This window comes from Telmatherina bonti, assembly GCF_933228915.1.
Source record: "Telmatherina bonti genome assembly, chromosome: 3".
NCBI classification, from domain to species: domain Eukaryota; kingdom Metazoa; phylum Chordata; class Actinopteri; order Atheriniformes; family Telmatherinidae; genus Telmatherina; species Telmatherina bonti.
In genome coordinates this window covers 39,937,431-39,959,209 of record NC_136621.1, presented here as the reverse complement: position 1 = coordinate 39,959,209, position 21,779 = coordinate 39,937,431, and the positions used below count along the sequence as shown (strand labels likewise).

General features: G+C 42.7%; 1 protein-coding gene across 1 annotated transcript in view; it reads left to right on the top strand.

Moving 5' to 3' along the window:
- The first annotated feature begins 9,370 nt into the window (after window positions 1-9,370).
- Window positions 9,371-21,779, top strand: part of LOC306774744 (inactive rhomboid protein 2-like) — a 37,508-nt gene continuing 25,099 nt past the window's right edge. The window contains exon 1 of the mRNA XM_079264903.1: window positions 9,371-9,482. The gene's annotated coding sequence lies outside the window, so the exon portion shown is untranslated. The remainder of the gene's footprint in view (window positions 9,483-21,779) is intronic.

Below are 21,779 nucleotides of genomic sequence, written 5' to 3'. Positions count from 1 at the left end.
GTGCCTGGTGGTGTGGTCAGGTACCCGTGCAGGTCGTCTAGCACGCAGACCACGCTGATGGAAACGGTTTCCAATGGTCTGACGTGACACTTGGGTGCCTCTCACCTCTCTTAAACGTGCCTGGAGTTGAGTGGCATTCATCATCCGGTTTCTCAGGGCAGTGTTCACAATGTAGCGGTCATCAGCACGGGATGTGGCCAAAGGACGTCCACTTCTAGGCCTTTCTGTGACTCTTCCAGTCTCTCGATATCTCTGTTGCAACCTGCTGATGACACTGTGACACTCCAAGCTCAGTGGCCACTTCTGTCTGAGAACGTCCTGTTTGAAGCATCGCAACGGCAAGGGACTGTTGTTCCATTGTTAGGTGTCGTCTTGGTCTCATGATGTCAAAATGTGAACAGCATGATGAGGACAACTGTTTAAACACCAGCTCTAATTGAACCAGGACATTTATTGGTCAATTCAAGGATCACACACCTGCCGTGATTTTTGCCGTTAAGCTCCTTGTTAGAGAACAGCAACTTGTGCAAAATTTATTGAAACATTTAACAGTTGGACATGTGCATTTAAAAGCTTAGAGAAGATCACATTAAGTTCACCTGTACAGGTTTGAATGCATTTTAGGCTTGTTGTGAAATTTCACCCAAAAGCGGAATATCCTTAACTTTTTGTGAATAGTGTATATGCTCCCTTTAGGCAAAATTATTAGACAGCATGGAATAAACTTTCATTGTTATGCAGATGATACTCAAATATACTTATCCTTTAAACCAGATGAAACAAATCAGCCCAATAGGCTACAAAATTGTCTCATAGACATAAAGACTTGGATGTCTAGAAATTTTCTCCTCTTAAACTCAGATAAGACTGAAGTAATTCTCATTGGATCTGAAAAACTGAGCTAAATTCTCCAGTTTTGTAATGAACCTGGATGGCATTACTTTAGCTTCCAGTGCTACAGTGAGAAACCTTGGAGTAATATTTGACCCTGACCTGTCCTTTGGCCCACATATTAAGCAGGTTACTAAAACAGCCTTCTTTCATTTACGTAATATAGCCAAAATTAGGGACATTCTGTCTCAGAGTGATGCAGAAAAACTGGTTCACGCTTTTGTTACTTCGAGACTAGATTACTGTAACTCTCTATTACTGGGCTGTCCTAAATATGCCCTGAAAACCCTTCAGCTGATCCAGAATTCTGTAGCCAGAGTCCTGACCAGAACCAGCATGAGAGATCATATTTCTCCAGTTTTAGCCTCTCTTCATTGGCTGCCTGTTGAATCTAGAATAGAATTTAAAATCCTTCTCCTTACATATAAAGCCCTCCACAACCAGGCACCACTATATATCAAAGACCTCATTGTTCCTTATATACCAAGCAGAGTACTTCGTTCGCAGACTGCAGGCTTACTTGTGGTTCCTAGAGTCTCAAAGAGCCGAGCAGGAGGCAGAGCCTTTGGTTATCAGGCCCCTCTCTTATGGAATAAGCTCCCAGTTAGTGTTAGGGAAGCAGACACCCTCCCCACCTTTAAGACTAGGCTGAAGACTTATCTTTTTGATAAGTCCTATAGCTAGGGATGGTTAGCATCCCTTAGTTATGCTGCTATAGGTTTAGACTGCTGAGGGACATTTCCTGATACACTGAGCTTCTTTCTTTTTCTCTTTATCCCCCCCCCAATAACAGTGTTGCATCATTAACATGTATGTCTCCTGTCTCAGCAGGTCTCCCTGGCCGGGAGTAGCAGTTCCTGTTGTCTGTTGTTTTTCTGTCCTCTTCCCCCCACACAGCAGAGGCAGATGGCTGCCTGTCGTTGAGCTGGGTTCTGCCGGAGGTTTCCTTCCTGTTAAAAGGGAGTTTTTTCCTTCCCACTGTTGCCAGTGTGCTTGCTCAGGATGGGAGATTGAGTTGGACTCAACTCAATCTGTTGGTTTCCTTATATAGGCTATTATGAATTGACTATCATTATGTTTTCCCTCTGTCTGTAAAGCGTCTTGAGATGGCATTGCTGTGATTTGACGCTATATAAATAAAGTTGAATTGAATTGAATTGAATTCCCGCTCCTTGCTAAATGCTGGCTTCATGGAGTTAGCTTTTTTGCTAACAAAAATGCTGACTAGGACTGAATAAGAAGACTATAGAAAGATGCAATAACTTTCCTTGTTGATAATAAAGTAAAAGTTCATCACTTACCAGTGGAGGACAACCCCTTAATCATGGCAATAACTTCAGCGGCTAGGTAGATCTTCTTTCTTCTTGAAGCTGTAGCAATTTTCAAAATCTTGTAAAATTGCCGAAGTAATTGTCATTTGATTTAAGCTAAATAATAAGGCCTAAGTCACACTGTTATTTTTCATTCATTCATTCATTTTCTGAACTGCTTATTCCAATTCAGGGTTGTGGGGAAGCTGGAGCCTATCCCAGCTGGCTTTGGGCGACAGGCAGGGTACACCCTGGACAGCTTGCCAGTCCATTGCAGGGCCACACACAGAGAGATGAACAACCACACTCATGCTCACACTCACTCCTAGGGACAATTTAGAGTGACCAATTAACCTATCATGCATGTCTTTGGATGGTGGGAGGAAGCTGGAGTACCTGGGGAGAACCCATGCATACATGCAAACTCCACACAGAAAGGCCACTGACCAAACCAGCCAAGGATTGAACCAGTGACCTTGCTGTGAGGCCACAGTGCTAACCACTGCGCCACTGTGCAGCCCCACTGTTATTTTTATTTAGTCTAAATAATAAGGCCTAAGTCACACTCCTGACTTAGGCCATTATATCACAGAGGTAAAAATAGATAATCTCTTCAAGTAAGAATGTAGTTAACATTATCAGAGGTCATCAGCATCACAAAAAGGTGATTTAGGTAAAAAATAATAATTTTTGTAAAAAAGTGACTTTGGCCATTATTTTAAGAAGTTGACGATATGGAGCATCCTGCTGCACTGTGACTTGGTCCTAACTTGGTCCATGTTCCCTTCAGATGTAAATCTTCTTTTCCTCTCGAAGCCGGTGAAGGACTTCATCCCACTCCATACATCCCTGGTCTGGATCCTCTCCAGTTTCTCCTCCAGCTTCCTCCTGTAGGTGTTCTTGCTCTCCTTTAGACGGTGTTTCAGTTCCTTTTGTGCTCTCCTGAGTTCAGCACAGTCCCAAGCAAAAAGGGCCTTCTTCTTCTCATTCCGAAGGGCATGTAGATCACAATATCCATTAGAGGGAAGATGTTACAATGGTAACAGTTTCATGGCCGCAGTCACCTCTAAGACAGAGTCCTCAATTCAGCTTATACATGTTTGTCTGAGCCATCAGCCTCGGGCTCACCAGCACTGCCTCTCTGATGGCCACATAGTCCGCCAGGATGAGTGATTACACAGTTTTTAGGGAAACCCCCAGTGTGCGTGGCTCTGGGATGCAGACTGCAGAGCTGGCTGCAAATGGCCTCCACCAGACAACTTGCGTCCGGCCAGGTTGTAGGGCCAGAGGTCTGTCCGAGCAGGCAGCTAGAAGAAGATGGAGAGGCAGGTAGCAGACCTGATCAGCATGAAACAAATTTTACAATTGGAGGCTCTCCTTTCCAGGACAGGAGGTGTTCTTAACCCTTCGCTGCCTTGAACTGCCTTGAACCCCCCTAGTCCCCTCTCCTGGTGTCTGGCCAGGTAGATCACTCGCTGTTAGTCGTGCTCCTGCAGGTAACACCACAATGGGGTCTGTCTGCCCTGCTGTCAGGAAGACCTTGAAGACTCCTGACTTCCACCGGGGCCTTGTCCAGCTTCAGGATATGCTGATATCCTTGGGGGCTGTTTGGATCCAGGCAACCAGACCAGATGGTTCAGACCTGGGTGCGTCAGCTGGATCATCTGATCAAGCTGCTGCTGCTGCTGTACCAACGGAGAGGGTAGCTGGCCCGAAGACAGAGGGGTCCTCCGCATCCTCTTCTATTCTCTTATCCATCTCCTCCAGCATGGTAACAGTAGCAGCCTCGTCCGGAGCATGGACGAGGATGGTCATGAGGAGTCTGCCTGTACTCATTACCGACATTTGTAACCCAGGCAGCCGTGTCGGAGGTGGCACATGTGAGCTTTTTCGTCACCTGGACAGAGATTTCAGTGTGAGTGTGCTCTTAAACAGCTGTAAGAAAACACCTCAGCAACAATCAAGTACAAACCTTCTTGATGGAGTCTAATTCAAGATGGACCCAAAGGTGGATGTGATCCTGGCCTTGTACTCATAGGACGCCATAGCTGTAAATGGTGAACAGCTAGATGGGGGACAGCCCCTGGGGCATCTGGGGTGGTGGTGGAAACTGCCCTCTTGTCTTGCACAAGGCAAGGAACGGCTCACAGATACTGAAGTACTGGATCGCTCTCCGCATCTAGGACTCAGAGTGCTGCTCCCACAGGGTGGTGTACAGCCGACTGGCACTGTTTCCAAGAGTGCCAGAGCTCCACCCTTTGGTCAAAGGACAGCCTGCAGAGACCCTCAACCACACATCTATCTGCATATACAAACAATGTTGCTGCGTTGGCCTCTTACTCTACGTGAGTACAGCTGGAAACTGGCAGCCTTAGGTGGCTGCCTTATGATGCCCTGTGACTAACCTCCAACCTTCTTCTTACACTTCAGGTACTCAGTGGCCATGAGATACCAGCCGTCAATGTCCAAGACCCTCCGGATGGTCCTATACAGCACAGCCTTTGCCATGGACCTGTTGCACAAAGGCGGGGGACATGTCAGCTGCAGGCTGACGTACGCCTGCAGCGAATGCAACGTCTGTGAATGCCCCAGATCCAGCGGGGCATTCACAGGAACAACTGACATGCAAAGAAAAGGTCGGGGGATGCGGGGAGGCTGACCGTAGATAGACTGGGGTTTGGGAGGGTACCACCAGAGATTGAGCGAGACCTGGTGAGTCGAGACCTCCCCCAGATGTCCCTGGTAAATGGCACCTGGCCGATCCAGTCCTGCTGCTCACAGGGACTCTTGCAGCAGAAGGAGACAGAATGTCCAACAGCAGTAAAGTCTGACATCTAACAGCTGAGAGGAAACATGAAGTTTCAGATAACTCACCTCAGCGCTGCCAGCAGATGGATGGGAGGACGAAGACGAAGGCGGAGCCGAGCAGCTCCTGTCTCGGTGCAGTTGGTGGTGGGGTTGCTGACCCCAGCAGGGAAGGTGGTGGCTCTGCAGGCTCTCTGGAAGATATTGAAGGATGCTGGGTTTCCCGGATCGGCTTCCAATAGCTCTTCATATGTGGGCTTGTCTAGTCCAGCAGAGACACCATGAGGTAGTGGCTGGAGGAGGTGGAATCGTGAGGAGTTGAATATACTGTACTCTGATTGGATGGAACAGCTGGAACAAAGAAGAATGAGATTTTCTGCATTTCAGTGTTGGGTGCTCGTTCTTCTGTGTGTGTGAGTGTGTGAGAGAGAGAGAAACAGAGAGCGAGAGTGTGTGTGCGGGTGTGAGTGGGCGGGAGCGGGGGTGGGCTCAGCGGATTCAGATCCCACACAGGACAAGAGTTGAGAAACCTTCTCATAATGTTGCAGATGGTTTAACCTGTACCAACACTCCAAAACAGTGTGTTTATAAAGTGAAACTAAAAGTCTGCAGCCCAAAGAAACGCAACATATGTGCTCCTCCTCCATCCAATCCTGAGGGCAAATTCAAGACGGGCTACACAAACTTCCCATGATGCATCTGTCTCGGTCAGGATCAGATTTTGACTGAAAAAGCAGAGTAACAACCAAATTTTCCCTCACCCACATTACAAAACATCCTCTGAACAACATCAATAAGCAGCCAGCAGCCAGATATGTTTGTATTGCTATTTTCCGTCCAGTTTAATGCCGTTTTTCCTCAATATTTTCTAGCTCTGAGGCTGTACCATGAAGTACTCAGCATGTACTCAGAAGGCATATAAATACTGCTCTGTGCCATAGTAGAGTCGTGTTACTTCGGTAGCACATATACTAAAATTGGAACGATACAGAGAAGATTAGCATGGCCCCTGCGCAAGGATGACACGCAAATTCGTGAAGCGTTCCTCATTTTTCGTTTTTTACTTCACTTCAGCTTGTTTAGTTCATAATCTGCCACCATAAAGCCGGAGACCGGCAAGAGCGCCCTCTACCGTCTGACTGACCAACTGACAACAATAGGGAAACTAGTGAAAAAACAAAAAACACCACTAATAATTAAAAAAAAAAAAAAAGAGCTTAAGCATTATTGTCATCACTAATAAACAAACAAAAACTTTTATTTTGCCTCTAATATTTTGCTTTAGTTCTACAGAACATTAAAGTCTTTGGAGAATATGTTGTTAGTTTTTAACATCTGGTTGTAAGAATGTTTAGGGTTTAAAAAAAAAGGTGTTTTTTGTTGGTGTGCAACATGAAAGTATTGTGTAAGGATTTTCATTAGTTTTACCAGTCTAGTAATGACTACCTGTGGATTCTGATCCAGATTTGTTGCTGGATCCTAATATTGATCCAGTTTAGGGGAGGTATGCAGTCCAAAATGTTCCATCCTTTAAATCACTCAGTGTCCCATTTAAGCCAGATTAGTTGAATACTAGTTGTAGGACGTCCAGACATAAAGATTTCCAGCAATGCAATATCACTGAATGAATGCTGCCCAACATGCTGTCGGTTAAATCATCTTAGCACAACTGCAGGATAAGCTCAGTTAGAAATGGAAGCTGTACAAACAGCATGAAGAAAAGAGTGTTATTCTTTGAAGTTTGCAAAAAAAAAAAAAAAACTTTAATGACGACTGCATTAGTCATGAAAACATGTATCATATTAAAGAAGATAAAAGGCAATAACAGACCTAATTTAATTAGACATTTATTTTAAAATGAATCATACTAATTAAATGAAAGATAAAAAAAAAATCCTGTGTGAGGTCAGTCAGTTGTTGATCTCCATAAAAGGTGTTTATGGAGAACTTCTTTCATAAAAATGTCACAAAGTGCAGTTGCATAAAAACAGTCTTACTGTGGCAATAATGAAAGTTTTAAGTTCACAGTTTTCTGATACTTTTGATTTGGCAAATCTGTAGATAGAAATGAATTAAGTGCAATATCACAATCTTATTACAGTCTTAATATGTTCTGTTTATTAATCCAATATCCCCACAGTGTTGTCTCTTTTTCTCTTTCTCTCTCTCTCTCTCTCTCTCTCTCTCTCTCGCGTGTGCTTGAACATTTACTTTTCGTTTTGCGGCCAATTAAATCAAACAAATCCGGAGAATATTGTCACTTTAACATTTATCCCTCTAATGAAAAGGCATAACTCCAGTTTTGGATAAGCCTCTGCTTTGTTGTTGTTCACCTGCAGTCTGAGTAGGTTAAACCAGTCATGCTTGACTTGGCTTTAGTTACATGGAAGCGATCAGTTGTGTGAAGCCCAAAAGATGCATTCATTAAAAAAAAAAAAAAAATTATTCTGAAAACAAAATGAAATATTTTCCTATAATGACTCTAAAACGACTGGACAGTTTTTACTTCAACAGTCAGGAAAGTACGCGCAACTGCAAGCTAAGCTAAGCAGCAGCTAATAGCCTAGCTTAGACTGTCGGAAGTAAGCTAATGGTTTGACTCGCACATTAGTTTAATGACACAGAAGCACCACAACAGATAATAAATTTTATTTTGGCTTGCTTTTATAAACGTTTTGGTGAATATCTGTCTCATAAATAGACAAATACGCGTCCACTAACCCAGAGACCGCAGTTCTAAACTTTTGTCGCTCCAGCGCCCTCTATATTCTCACAACCCAACAAATAACGATCGGAAAATGACTAAAAACACAAATAACACCACTAATTTAACACGGCAACCTATTATTAAAATGAAATAAATGTTTTCCCATAATGACTTCATCATGATTTGACGATTTTTGCAACTGAAGTCTGGAAAGTACGTGCAACTGCAAGCTAAGCTAAGCAGCAGCTAATAGCCTAGCTTAGACGGTCGGAAGTAAGGTGATGGTTTGATTCGCACATTAGTTTGTTGAAACAGAACTAATTACTCATAAATTAACAAATAAATAAATGAGGGGATTCCACATATACTGTAGTTTTTAGTCTAATTTCCATGAAAGAACGAAAGACTAATATAATAGGAACATAAGCAGTTACAGTGAAATCGACGCTAATAGAGAAGTTTGCATCACACCAATAATTTAATAACGTGCGTTTAGTGTATCTAACTTTTAAACCTGCAAAATCTGTATAAGTTGCTCGTTACCTGTGTAGGAGTAACAATAACTACTTCACTTTGCATTAGTAGAAATACATTATGACACGATCCTTAGTCTCCAGGTCATCATTTTCATGTTTCTGCTTTCAGCTTTGTGATGTTTTGTCTCGTCTTTGCAGATGATGTGAGATTACAGCAAGTAATAAAACATTTAAAATAGTTTAGGTCTTTGGCTCAAATTCTCAGCAAAACTGGACACTCCACACCAGACCTATTTGCCGGGTTTGATCAGTTTTGGGGGAGCTAGAATTAGGTCTTACAAATACTACGATTTTTTGTTGGGTCAAACCACCAAAACCCAGCAGCAAACAACAATAATGCAGAATAACAACCAGGCATAAACAAGCAACCAGAGCACAAAACTATTTAAGCAAGCGTATTAAAAGGTTTGAACCCAGAACACACTGATCATCTACCTGAATTTTACATTTCGACTTTATTACTTCCAAAAAGGAAATTAATCTGTCTGGCTGCTCATGACCATTTTCAGAAGAATTAAACAGCCTGATAGACGCAGGCATGAAGGATCTTCTTAACCTCTCCATCCTGCGTCTAACAGAGGAGTTGTCCACCTCCACCATGTTTCGGTCCATCAAGGTGCCGTGAAGTCTCAGATTGCAGAATATCTTCAGTGAAGATCTCTTCACCACCCCCCTTCAGAGAATCCATCAGGGACATGACTGAAGTCCTGTCTGAATTTCATAGAATCAAGATGTTGATATTATAAAAAAGTTCCCTAAATATTTTAGCATGTATCTGAGCAACAATGTCAGAGAACTACACAATATATTTAAACTTTTACTGTATTAAAAGTGAAATAAAACATTATTTTTGCTTCTGATAAATCTTAAAGTCTAAATTCTGAGGAAAAAAGTGGTTTTAGGTTGTGCAGTTGAAGGAAAGTCTATGAAAACACCTGTGCAGATATGCAGTTGCAGTTTTGCATCCATCCAGTAGACGTTGCTGTTATGTTGCCGAAAGGGATCCAGGACTGCAGGTCCAGTTTGGGAGCTGGTATGAAGGAAGGAGGGGAGGTCCGGAGGAGTGAGATAAGAGGAGGCTCCTCCTCCTGCTCCTCCTTGGATCCACAGTAGAAGGATGTTGGAAGCGGCAGAAAGAGGGAAGTAGAGACAGTTAGTGAGCAACAGCCCCGTAGCTTGTCGGACATATGCCTTCTGCCTTATGAGCCACAAACCAACTACTTTTCCCTGGAGGTGAGTGCCATGAAACTTGCTTTTTAACCTTTGAAACGCTGAACCTTTTTTAACCTTTTTAACGCTGAAAGAAAACTTGACGTCTTGACGTCAGCGGTCAGTAACGAAATGAAAGCAGGTATGAACAGCTGCTCACTCAGGTTTCTGTCTTTGTTTACTGTAAACAAGTAGAAATAATCCAGCTGTCGAGAGGCCAGCAGGCGTTTTGTCTGTAGTTTGGTGTGAAGTAGCAGCCGGCAGCATGCCTCAGCAAGCCCTTTGTTGCTCAGCCCGCCGACACGAGACATGTAAGCACTTCTGCATGTATGTGCTCCTCCACATACATGTAGGCGCCATGTGGTAACCTGCTGCCACCTTCCCGTCTGCTTTTCTCGCCATTTAGGAAGTGTGTTTACACACACTTATCCAGAAATGTACTTTAAAATCTGATCTAGATAATAACCACAAGGCAGTCATGATTAAACTGCATATTTAAAGTAAAACCACGTTTATTCCTCTTGGTTTGAGACAGAAACATGTCAAAGTGGATGTTTAAAGCATTTAACCTGCGAGTTAATGTCTAGATATTAATATAAAGTTAGTACATTTTTTATATTTTCACCACTATCACGAGGTTCACACATACGTGGGAGTCAGGTGGGTGGGAATATAAAGAATAATCATGGCCTTACTTTTGTGTTATCTTGTGATATTGACAAGTACTCAGAGTCTTTTTCAGACCCATTCTGGTTGTTGGAGTGAATTTCTGAGCCGTATGTGACACTGAGAAGAATGAACACTTACAGTGCAGTTCACAGTGTTTGTTAACATGATTTGCATAACTGCTTCAGAGTTTTCTAGTCCTCTTTTACAGTTTGCTTCTTTAAAAGCCACAGATATCTTTTACACAGCATATATAAATGGACTTTGTGAATATTGTGTGAAAACAGGTGATTGCATGAATATAAATTGGATAAAAATATGCAGAACTGGAAGAGATTATTACTTTTGTGCTGTTTTGTGGTAAATAAAAGGCTAGTGCAACTTAATTTGTGTTTTAAAAAGCTTTTAACAACATAGTTGAACATAGGTAAACCACCTATGTTGGTAAAATTTATATTATCTTCTTAAATTTCTTTAAAAATCTGGAATTAATGGATTTAACCCCCTCACCACAGGGTAAAACCAGCTTTTGGTTTTCGTGATCTAGAAGTAAACTTGGTGCTCGTCTATGTCATAAGAAAATGTAGAAATTTCTCACAGCCCCCCTCCAGATGCAAGAATAAGAGGGTCTTCGCCTTGCAGAAACCTCACGCATCGATACATTCGTCAACATGTTGGATGTAGGTTCCACAGTTTGAGACTTTTACAGAGAAATTATAGACATGCTTTCATGCGCACATGAAAAGTTTTAGATTAGTATTTGCAAAAAGCACTGGCACCGTCCCGTTTGTAGGATCTTAAAGCGAAGAGTCATTTATGTCTGGCGAAAAAGTCCGATACGCAGACGGATGGACTGTTCGGCCATCTGTGTCGGTTATGCCTACAATCTGGTCCATGATAAACAGAGCAATACCACCAGAAACCATAGGAGGCAGTGTTGAGTTTTAAAGCTGACACACAACCAGCGCAATGAACGAACCAGAGAAGAAGAGGAAGAACAAGAAAAAGACGACGCAGAACCCACCAGATTCAAAACACCCAAAGAAGACGTAGAAATAGAGAACAGCAAAAGAAATGGATTTCTTCTTCTTCCTTCGGTGCAAAGTTTTCAATGGCTACGATTGCAGGAAGTTTTTTAATTCTAAATAATTCGGAATTAATGTATTCTCCTACGAGTTTATATGAAGACAATATTTCTGAATGAAGGTTTACATGAAACACGTCCTCACTTAACTCCTCTTTAGAGCGGCGGGTTGGGAAGGGTTCTGATTGGACAGAGGGTGCACGTGGCGTATGACGTATACTGGAAATAAACAAAGTTGGCTCCCTGCTTCTTGTCTTTTCAGTCGTAACTTGTAAAAACTACATAAGAACCAGTTCCACCACTATTTTTATTATAAATGTGAAGTAGCAGCTCAACATCAGCATACTACTTCACTTTCTGCAGCAACTGAGAAGGAGAGGAAAGATAGACCACCGAACACGGGAGGCAAAACGCGCGTCATCAGGACAGGACAAGGTAACGAGCATGCTCAGAACGACCGGAATTAACTTGGAGCGGAACGAAGGTTTACATGACAGAGGAATTAAATAGTTCGGGATTAGAATGCGAATAAACCAGACACTTACATCGGAATTAAGTTTAATTCCCAATAGAAATTAGCATCAGGAATTAAGTGTTTAAATGGTTGTTTTTTTCTTCAGTTTAAAGTGGAATGAACTTTTATTTGGAATTAAATGGGAATTAAAACTCCCATGTAAACGTACGGACTGTATCCCTGCTCCAACACACATGGCTCCCATTCAATGGATCCAACAGCCAATGAAGTTTGCACTGCTTAGTTTGAATCAGATCTGTTGGAGCAGGGATACATGGAAAACCTGCAGGGTTGTGACCTACGAGGCCCGGAGCTGGACGCCCCTGATGGTTTCAGATGGTTGTAAACATCTTTTTAGTGATGAGATTCCTGCAAACAGGTGTCAAAATGCAGAAGTTAACTGTGAAACTGTGGAATGACGGAGACGTATGGCAACGTTTAAAATAGATGTCCACATTTACGTACGCAAGGGGAGGAAATGAGGTTTTAAAGTTGTCGCTAATCGGCTCCAGGAAGACGTTCAGGTGGAGCAGCAGAAGTTTTATTCAGCAAGATGTCTGACCCGATACCGCCAACAACAATCTGTCTGCAGCATCCTGCCCCCTTCTCATCTCCTCCTATTGAGCCTTAAATATAAAAATAAATCAGTCGCTACTAAACCGTAACTGTCTTTGTTTTTATGATTTATTTAAACGCTTTCTCTGTAAATGTTTTTCTGGAGCAGAAACTATTCCTACATGTGCAAAAATCTCCCCTTTCAGGTGCTTGCTGAGTAGAAATAGAAACTTTTTAATGCCAACGCAGAGCTTGTGCTGAGGCACAAACCACCTGGTTTACGCTGAATAAAAAGCTTCATGAGGAAGGAATCTGAAAGCTCATAATTCTGGTAAGAAATGAGGAAGCATGAGTTCTGACAGGTTTGCAGAATCAGCATTTCTTTTTCTAAAAGATGAAGCAAACTTTCAGTCGTTTAGGTTTTGACCGATGTCTGGCGTTTCCTCCCCGGATGAAGCGGTGTTGGATTGTCTGGATTCCTGCTTCTGAAGCCTCTATATTGGTTGAACTCTATCTGCATAAAAGCAAGCAATTCAAACACATCAGTCTGGGAAATGGTAAATTAACCTCCATACTCACGTGAGAGTTTATTGTAATCCTTCAGCTTGTGTCTGCTTCAAAAGCCAAACAATTCAGACAGACAATCATTTATTTAATCTTCCCCACAAGATCTTTGTTTCTCATGGGAATTAGCTGATCGGAGGATGTGGGTGATGGAGATTCCCCCGTCTGGGGCTTTCTGTTCTCCACGGCTTCCCACATACTTCAGTGTAAATCACCTGTTGGCTTGAAAATAACCTGGTGGGAAAGTTTAACGTGTTGCCAAACCGCTTCTGCAAACCCATTACAGTATTTACCTTTCATTTTAGACTCTCTTTCTAAAAGATGTTTATGAAATCCATCATTTATGTCTCTGTACCTCCTTTTTTTTTTTCCACCTCAATCCAGTTGAGGTGAAAAATCTTTTTGCGTTGAAGTCCCGCCTGCTGGTCGTCGAGTTGATGTAACGCAGTGCAGAAACCGTGTTGTGTACCTGGAGAGGACCAAAACACGAGGAACACGCAAACTCCACATGGGAGTTTTTGTTCAGAATAAATGTTAAATCTGCTTTGAACTGGTGAAAACCATGTAAACCCATGTAAGCACATTATTCCAAATGCAAAAGTCACATTCCGCGCCTTGTTCCGCCTCCAGGCTCCGGTAGTCTGTCTTCCTTCTCAGGGAAGTAGTACGCTCGTGTTGAGCTGCTGCTTCAAAATTATCATCAAAATAGCAGTGAAACTGGTTCTTATTATGTAGTTTTACATTTTACAAGCGAAGAGAAGAGATGCAGAAAGCAAAGTGTTTATTTCCGGTAGACGTCAATACGTCATGTCCGCCCCCCCGTCCAATCAGAACCCTTCCCAACCTGCCGATCTAAAGCAGAATCATGTAAGGACAACGTGTTTCATGTAAACATCTTTACGGAATTATTATTTCCATGTAAACATGCAGGAGAATACTGTTAATTCCCAATTATTTCATTCAGAATTTAAAAAATTCCCGTAACCGTAATCATGGAAAGTTCGCCGTTCAAATCTCCCCCTAGCCGAGACTCGAACCAGCAAACAAAACAATCACAGTTTTTCTGAATGAGACTAGAAGATTAGCTGTAAATTATGCCAAGCGAAGAGTCAGTCAGCGGGCCGAACGAGTCGACTCGGAAGAGCCGAATCTTTGGAAAAAGCCAAATTTCCCATCGCCAGTATGACCGGAAGAGGAGACAGAGCTTTTTAACAAATAAAGAAAGATGAAATATAACTTCCATCCTTGACGGCAAAGAACAGCATGAGGCAGAAAAGCCGTGGAGAATCCTGCGCAGCAGGTGGAAAACGCTGCAGCAGCGCTACCCGGAAAAAACCCGAATTCCTGTGGAGAATTTCAGCTCTACGCGCCACTCAGCGGAAACGCCTGCAAATCATAACGGCACTTTGTCAGAACTTTAAAATGTGGCTTTTATTTTGGGATGAACTGATGGAAACACAGCTAAACGCTTTAAACATCTCCTTTGACAGGTTTTCAGGCTTGTTTCCGATCCCTGCAACAACGTGGCTCGGTTTTATTCCATCTCAGGACACTAACAGGGAAACTCTGTCGCATCACTTTCATGTGGAAACCTGCCCAGACTCACCCACATCTCCAGCTTCCAGCCTGTCTCTGGGATTTTTTATTTTTCCACGCCTCTGTCCCCACCCCACAACGGTGTTGAGAAAGAACCTGAAAATCTGGGAATTCTGAGATTTTCTCCTGCAGACACTAAAAGGATTTTGTGGATATTCAGACTCCGCTGTAGAACTTTTCCTTGTTTTTTTTTTTTTTTTTCATCTTTGGGAAAGAAAATGTCCATCTCTGTGCTCCTGCCAGCTCTTGGAGGACAGAACGTCTTTACTCGCATTCTGCTTGCACTGCTGTTCATTTCTGACTGAGTGAGAGGACAGTCTGAGTTTGGAAATCACAAGCTGGGCTTCATTTTGCCAGATAACGTTTGCATGAAGTGTAACATGTTTGGTCGCTAATGAAGCGGAGGCTAGCAGCTTGTGGTTATGCAAGCTTCGGCTTGCAGGAAAAATGGGCTGTGTTACTTTTTTCTTTTGTTTTAGACAGTTGGATTGGTGTCTCTGCAAACACGTTATCTTGTCAGTGAACTGGAATCTCTTTTCTTCTCATGGCTTTGAAAGGAAACAATAAGTTAATGTGAACACTTGAACTGCTGTTTTCCCCAGCGGAGGATATAAGCTCCGCCAGGTGAAGAAGCAAGGTTTCGTCATTTGTCATGACATGTTGTGGTTGTTGCAGAGTGAGGTGGCAGTTTCTGTAGATTACACCCTCCCACAGCTTCCTCAGCTCTCAGCTGCTGCTCGGTCATCATTACGTTTATACACACACACCTAGTGATCGTGCAAACACACCCATAGACACTTGTCTGCTGATTTCAGACCTTAATTCTGAAGCTCATTCAGAGCTGCCAAAAATGTCTTTGTTCTGGAGGTCTTGTTAAATGAGAGCGTTTTCACTCTGAGGCAGAACTGGCCGGCAGCCCGTGTGGTGCGAGGCTCCGTGTCCGTCCTGGTCGACCATTAGCAGCATGCGGCCCGACTCAAAGCCCCGTTTGTTCACACGGAGCGGAACAAAGGCGGGAAAAAATGCCTTTTTTTAATGAATATGTACCAATGTGCCACCGGAGAGTCTTCTAAACACTTCTAAAAGATATCAGGGGTTGACACAGTTGTTTACTCATGTAAAGCCTCAAGTAGATTTTAACCTTAGCTGATTGGCCACCTTGTGTGATAGCATTCAGTTAAAACCAAATACAATATTTGCAATTCCTTTTGAACCTATATTCATTTAAATACTCTGCAAAAACAAGATATAAAATGTTCAAACTGCTGAACTTTTTTTTGGTTTTTTACTTATTTTGAATATAATTCACTCAACATGTTCCATAAAATGCTGGACCGGAGCAAGAAAAGTCCGGAAGCCTGTTTAGATCCTTCCACAGGTGAACGGGTTCATTGGAAACAAATGGGTGTCATGATTGGGTATAAAAGGAATGGAAATCCGTGTCAGGGTGGGAAAGAGCTGCTAGGTGGAGGTCTGGACGCTCTTGAGGGCTTTTCTGGTTGATCCAACTCTGATTACTGTGAAGTCGTTTTAACTTTTTCTGATATATTTGCGTCAGTACAACATTTACTAGTAAATATTACCGTCGTTTAAACGCTGTAATGCCGCCTGTTAAGGTAAGAGGAAACACAGTAAGGCTGCAACGACTCGTAAAGTCGACAATTAAATTTTGCGTCGATGAATTTTTATTGTCGATGCGTCGCATTATAAACGCCGTAACAGCTTTGCTAATAAAACGCTGATCCAGGCAACTTAACGCCATTTACCAACCACGGCTTTTCAGACAGTAGAAGAATTCTAAACACCAAGCAAACGACAGAAAGCACCACAGGAAGTTCTGGGGGCAGTGTTGTCATTTTGTTTAACCAACGAGGAAGAAACTGACGGCGGCGCAACCTATGTCCAAAGTTTGGGGATATTTTGCGCTAAACAAAGAGTCAAACAGGTGAAATGTGTCGTCTGCCACGCAGAGTCGGCGTACCACGGCAGCACGACAGTCATGCATGATCATCTGGAAGGAAAGCAGCCGGAGTCATGGTTTCCAGCGTTATGGATGGCAAAGTTAGCATTAGCGAGTAGCGATGTGCTGTTGTTACCTCTGCCAAAGAGCTTCTGTTTTTACCGCCGTTTATCTGTTTGTGTTCAAGATAACTCAGAAAGTTATGGAGAGATTTTCATGAGATGTTCAGGAGTTGTTGGAAATATGAAAAGGAAGAAGTGATTTAATTCTGGTGGTGATCCGGATCACCGTTTGGATTCAGGAATGATTTAAAGGATTCTGGTCCTTGTTTACCTACAAAACAGGCTTTTTCAAGATGTAAATAATCATTTCAATGCAATTCTACGGAAATTAAGATGTTAAAATATTTTATTTGTTTTGTTTTCCTTTTGAGGCAAATTCTGTCCAGCCTGGATATGACACTATAGCTAAGTCTGAATGTTTCAGAATAAATTAGTAGTAAGCTGTTCAGCTTAATATTCAGCTGGTTCAGGAGTCGTTCTGTTAACTTCCTAAAGGACATGATGTTGGGACTGACTGGGAATCAGGGGGACATTCATATGATGCAGATGGAGAGAGTGGGCTAAAACATACTGGAACCAGTAAAAAAAAAAGCTGCGTCAACTGGAAGCACAGATAGGATGGTGGGCGGGACAGAAATAATCGGGACTAATCAACAGAATTATTTACAGATTAGTTGACTAATAAAATAATTAATTGCAGCCTTAGAACACAGGGTTTATAAAAACGGCTCTTTAAACAGGATTTACATATAATAGTGTAATAAGACTGTTAAAGTCGTAAACAGTTGAGAGGAAGTGATGATGGAGTCGTCTTCCTCATTTATCTTCTGCTTTAGAAAACGGCAACAACAGCTGGCTATACGGCTCATTACAAAGAACCACTTGCTGGAAATCAAGATTAAAAGTCACTTTAGAGCATACAGTTACAGTCTCTGCATTCAGCGATTCCTGCAGGTTAAAGAAGGTTTTTATTTGGAAACTTTCATGTCTTGGGTCAAAATTGTTGCTCAACTTTATGTGAAAATCATTGATTACCACACGAGCACAGTTAGAAAGCCCCACATGTCACATTGGATGATGGTTGGATGGCCTACAACTCCAAAAAAAGAGGTGTTGAGATAAAGAGAAATGTACTTTAAACGGAAGAGTTTATCTGCAGACGGACCTGCTCAGACCTCTGTGGTGGAGATGAATCATTCCTGCAGAAGATTTACTGACACGCCGAGTGGAAACCAATTTAGTTAAATGGTCAGGAAAGAAAAGCTTGCAGTATTTTTTAATCTTTTTAATTGATGAATATTCATCACAGCCGGCCTGCTGAAATGATTATACACTCAAGCCAAGTTCCAAACTTTCTCCTCGTGCCTTGTTTGCAGAACTCCTTGGATAAATACAGCTCTTTTGGCCAGTTGTTGTAATCCCCTGTGGGTGTAAATTCTGGTAACTTTCACCCATGAAGTACATGCAAATGTGGAAAAAAGAAGCTAAACTTAGCCGCAGTTCAACAAGACTCCACACACCAGCAGTACGAGGTGTGGTATTTGAGCTGTGGTATTTTCTTCTGTGGAGGCACATATGGTTGATTTTCAGCCATTTGTCCGATTTAAGGTGTTTGAAAAATACCAAAAATAGACTCAGTGAGGCGGTATCACGGCCGGATTATCCAATGGGCATTATGGGCACAAGCCCAGGGGCCCACACCCATTGGGGCCCACGTGGGGCAAAAAACCAGCAGTTTGGACATGAAACAAAATGTACATAAAAGCCAGATAGTGTATTGCTATCGGTACCACTGGCTGAGAGATGTTAGAAATGTCGTTTCACAGCGTATCATTCACAATTTTCCCAATGTTATAGTGAGGAAGGGGCCCCCTGGAACACCCTGAGCCCAGGGGCCTGTGCACTTTTAATCCGGCCCTGGGAGGTATCGATGTCTGCAGCTTTTAAAAACATATTTTCACAGAGAATCCAGGCGTTGGGTTGCCGTCCTACATCATACCCATCGTGGTGTCTCTAGTGGGAGCAAAACCACCTCCCTTAAGGTCCTCTTGGTTGGTAGGCAGGCCTCACTGCCAGCAGTTGGCATGTGTGGTTTGTCAGCTGCTGTGAAGAGTGAATGCAGCAGAAGATGAAACAGGATCCCCTCTTCACGCCCCTGAATGCAGCCTTTGCACGTGGTTTCAGGGGAGGAGGGTGGGGTCTTCGCTGGGCTTGAGCAGGTTGTTGCATGCAGCCTCTCAAGTGTTGCATAAATGGACTGAGCTGTGGTTACACACTGTCAGAGGAGCATGTCCTATCATCACACAGAGAGGGGATGATATGGCTAGTGCACACGCTAACAGTGCTGCTGATTAATAATGGAGTAGAGAGGTGTTTAGATGAAGCAGCATTAGACAACAGACAATGCTTGTAGCATCCCTCCCCTCCGTTATCTTGACATGGAGAATCTCTCCAGCCAGTTGTCTTTCTTTGTAGAACCTTATGGCGGTCAAATGCACATTTTTTTTTAGCGACTTCTAAATATGTTGCAAACAAACCAGAACTTTTTTCCCCTGAGAGGCGAAGGAACCGTTAGCAAGTAGATTCAGTTTCATCTCAACACTTTCCATCTCTTCTTTTTATCACTTCCCTCTTTGCTTCTGTTGTGAAGGGAACAAAACTATGAGATGGGAGTGCATTTAGCTCTTTAAGGGTCTCTGTTCAGGATGGTTCTTAGACTATACCATATGCTGTTTATGTTTCCTCAGAAAGTTAAAAACAGCAGCAGGTCTGATTCTTATCACTTTTGCTGTGCTGCATGCATTCTCGCTGCCAGTTCCTGGAAGAGGTGTGGTTTCCAGCAGCTCCAAACATCTTGTTGTGACAGGACTAGAGGAAAGATGGAATGACAAACATGTGTGAACTTTAGGAACAGTAAAGACGTACTCTGAGCAGACATTAGGTTTGTTTTAACATCCACATGGGGGCATCTTATGGGCCCTTTCCTCTAGGGCTGGGCGATGAATCAATTTTGATAAATAATTTGAATTTGCCATTTATGACCCTTTATTTTGATGAAAATGTGGATTTTTTAAATATGCACCAAAAAGTTAATCGTAAACGGGGTGTTCCTCCTAGAACTGCACAAAACCTGAATATCGCTAAAAAAGTTAGTCTACATTTCTAAAAAACTCTCAAATATCAAAGTTTTCACACTCTCATGAGGTGGTTTCAGACGTTTTGATTCCGAAAACGTGTAATGGAAAGGCTGTTTAGGGTTATTAAACATGCTGCCGAGTTAAGACACGACTGCAGTCAGCCGTCACATGAAATTCTGTCGTCTGAATAAAACGATGAAGCTGAGAAACATGACGTTTCATACCCCCATCTCCCAACAGGTTTAATGCCGCGGAATCTTTAAACTTTTTTGGGGTTAAATTTGTGCAAACGCAGACTGGTTTCACCAGAAGAAACGCCGTGGTTCTGAGGCTCCAGAACCAGAACAGTGTCAGTCTGAAAGCACCGACACATGCAGTTAAATGAGACGTCATTTGATGCTTATTTCCAACATCCAATGCACTGATTTAGTTCAACTCTTAATTTCTGATACCAATATATGATGAATATTGCTCTACAGACACTCCACTGCAACATTTTGCCCTCGTTCCATCCATCTTCTGCCGCTTATCCGGGGTCGGGTCGCGGGGCAGCAGCCTAAGCAGGGAAGCCCAGACTTCCCTCTCCCCAGCCACATTTGCCAACTCTGCGGGGGGGATCCCGAGGCGTTCCCAGACCAGCCGAGAGATATAATCCCTCCAGCGTGTCCTGGGTCTTTCCCGGGGTTCTCCTCCCAGAGGGACGTGCCTGGAACACCTCACCAGGGAGGTCCAGGAGGCATCCTGACCAGATGCCCCGGTTCATACAATGTTTGTATCTGAAAAGTGTCACCTGGTTGTGTTTGCATGCTTGTGTTGCTCTTCCTCGCTTCCTTCACCTGTGTTGACTTGAATTTGATTTGACGTTGGTTACAGAAACACACCTGGAGCATGAAAAGGTAAACACACCTCAAGCTTCAGATCATTTGGCACGGTTAAGCTAGTTAACAATGTTCATGGTGGTTAATGATTAGAAAGAAATGATCCATGTTTATATAGCAGCTGCTGCGTTCACTGTCATCCTGACAAACCAGTCATGAGTTCAGATGAACTAACTGACTTATTATTTTATTGATTGATTTTAAGGTGCTTTTAGTTGTTTGTAAATGTGTTGGACGTCATCGAAGCTGCTTTTAGAGTAGGGGGGCAAGTATTCAGAGTTTCCCTGCTGCAACACACCTGACACGCACCAGGCTTAAATAGAAGACTGGTGCAGAGCTTGACATTAAACTCTGCTCTAGCTTGCTAATTAGTCATTGATTTGAGTCAGCTGTGTTGCAGCAGGGAAACTTTGAACACTTGCAGTTTGTAATGGCGACTGACAACCATGGGGGGCGGCGGGCGGTGTGGTCACATAAACCACAATAGCTAATGCTGTGTTAAGCTAACTAGTGTCAAATTCATTATCTTACAGTAGTGTTAGCCGTATTCATTGTTGAGCATCGCGTTTGCTGTTCGTCATCAATATTTTTATTGAAATGTCTGTAAAACTTGTAAAATCTAAAGCAACTTTCAGCCAGCTGCCTTTCCTCTACATGTAATACGCCTGTTTCCCTCACCTCAGCTAATGTAGGGCACACACTGCTTTTATTCTAATAAATTTTAGTTTATTTAATTTATCCTATATGTTTTCTCTTTTTATAGATTTCACATATTTAAATTATATTTTTGTATTTCAGTCCCACATTGGGTTGTGTTTTTTTTTTTTTTTTTTTTTTGCAGGTAAATTGTTTTTATGGACCTGACCTTATATTTTATACCTACTGCTTTTATTTGCTCTTGTCTATTATCCTGTTTCCTCATGGGAGTTCGGTCTGCAGGTGGTCTTGCAGTGGGGACCTGGTCTGCCCTGATCTGGGGGTTTCTGGGGCCTCTGTGGTCATGAGTAAGCTGGATCCCGGTGTGAAAAGATACCCGAGATACCATTTCCTCACAGCTGTGTACAACCAGATGTTTGACACTAGAGGTTAGAGAGCAGAAAAGGATGAGAGGTGTGACGGTGGTTGTGGTGACGAGGTGAGAAAGAGCGAAACTTTGATCAAGTGCCGTTTTTCTTCTTAACCAAGTCATGTGCTTCACATTCAGCTTCCATTTAAGCTGCTTTTACAGCGAAAAAAGGCTGCTGTTTACTGCGACTGAAGATACTGAAACCAAGCAAACAGAAGCTCTTACGCTGCTGCGTCATA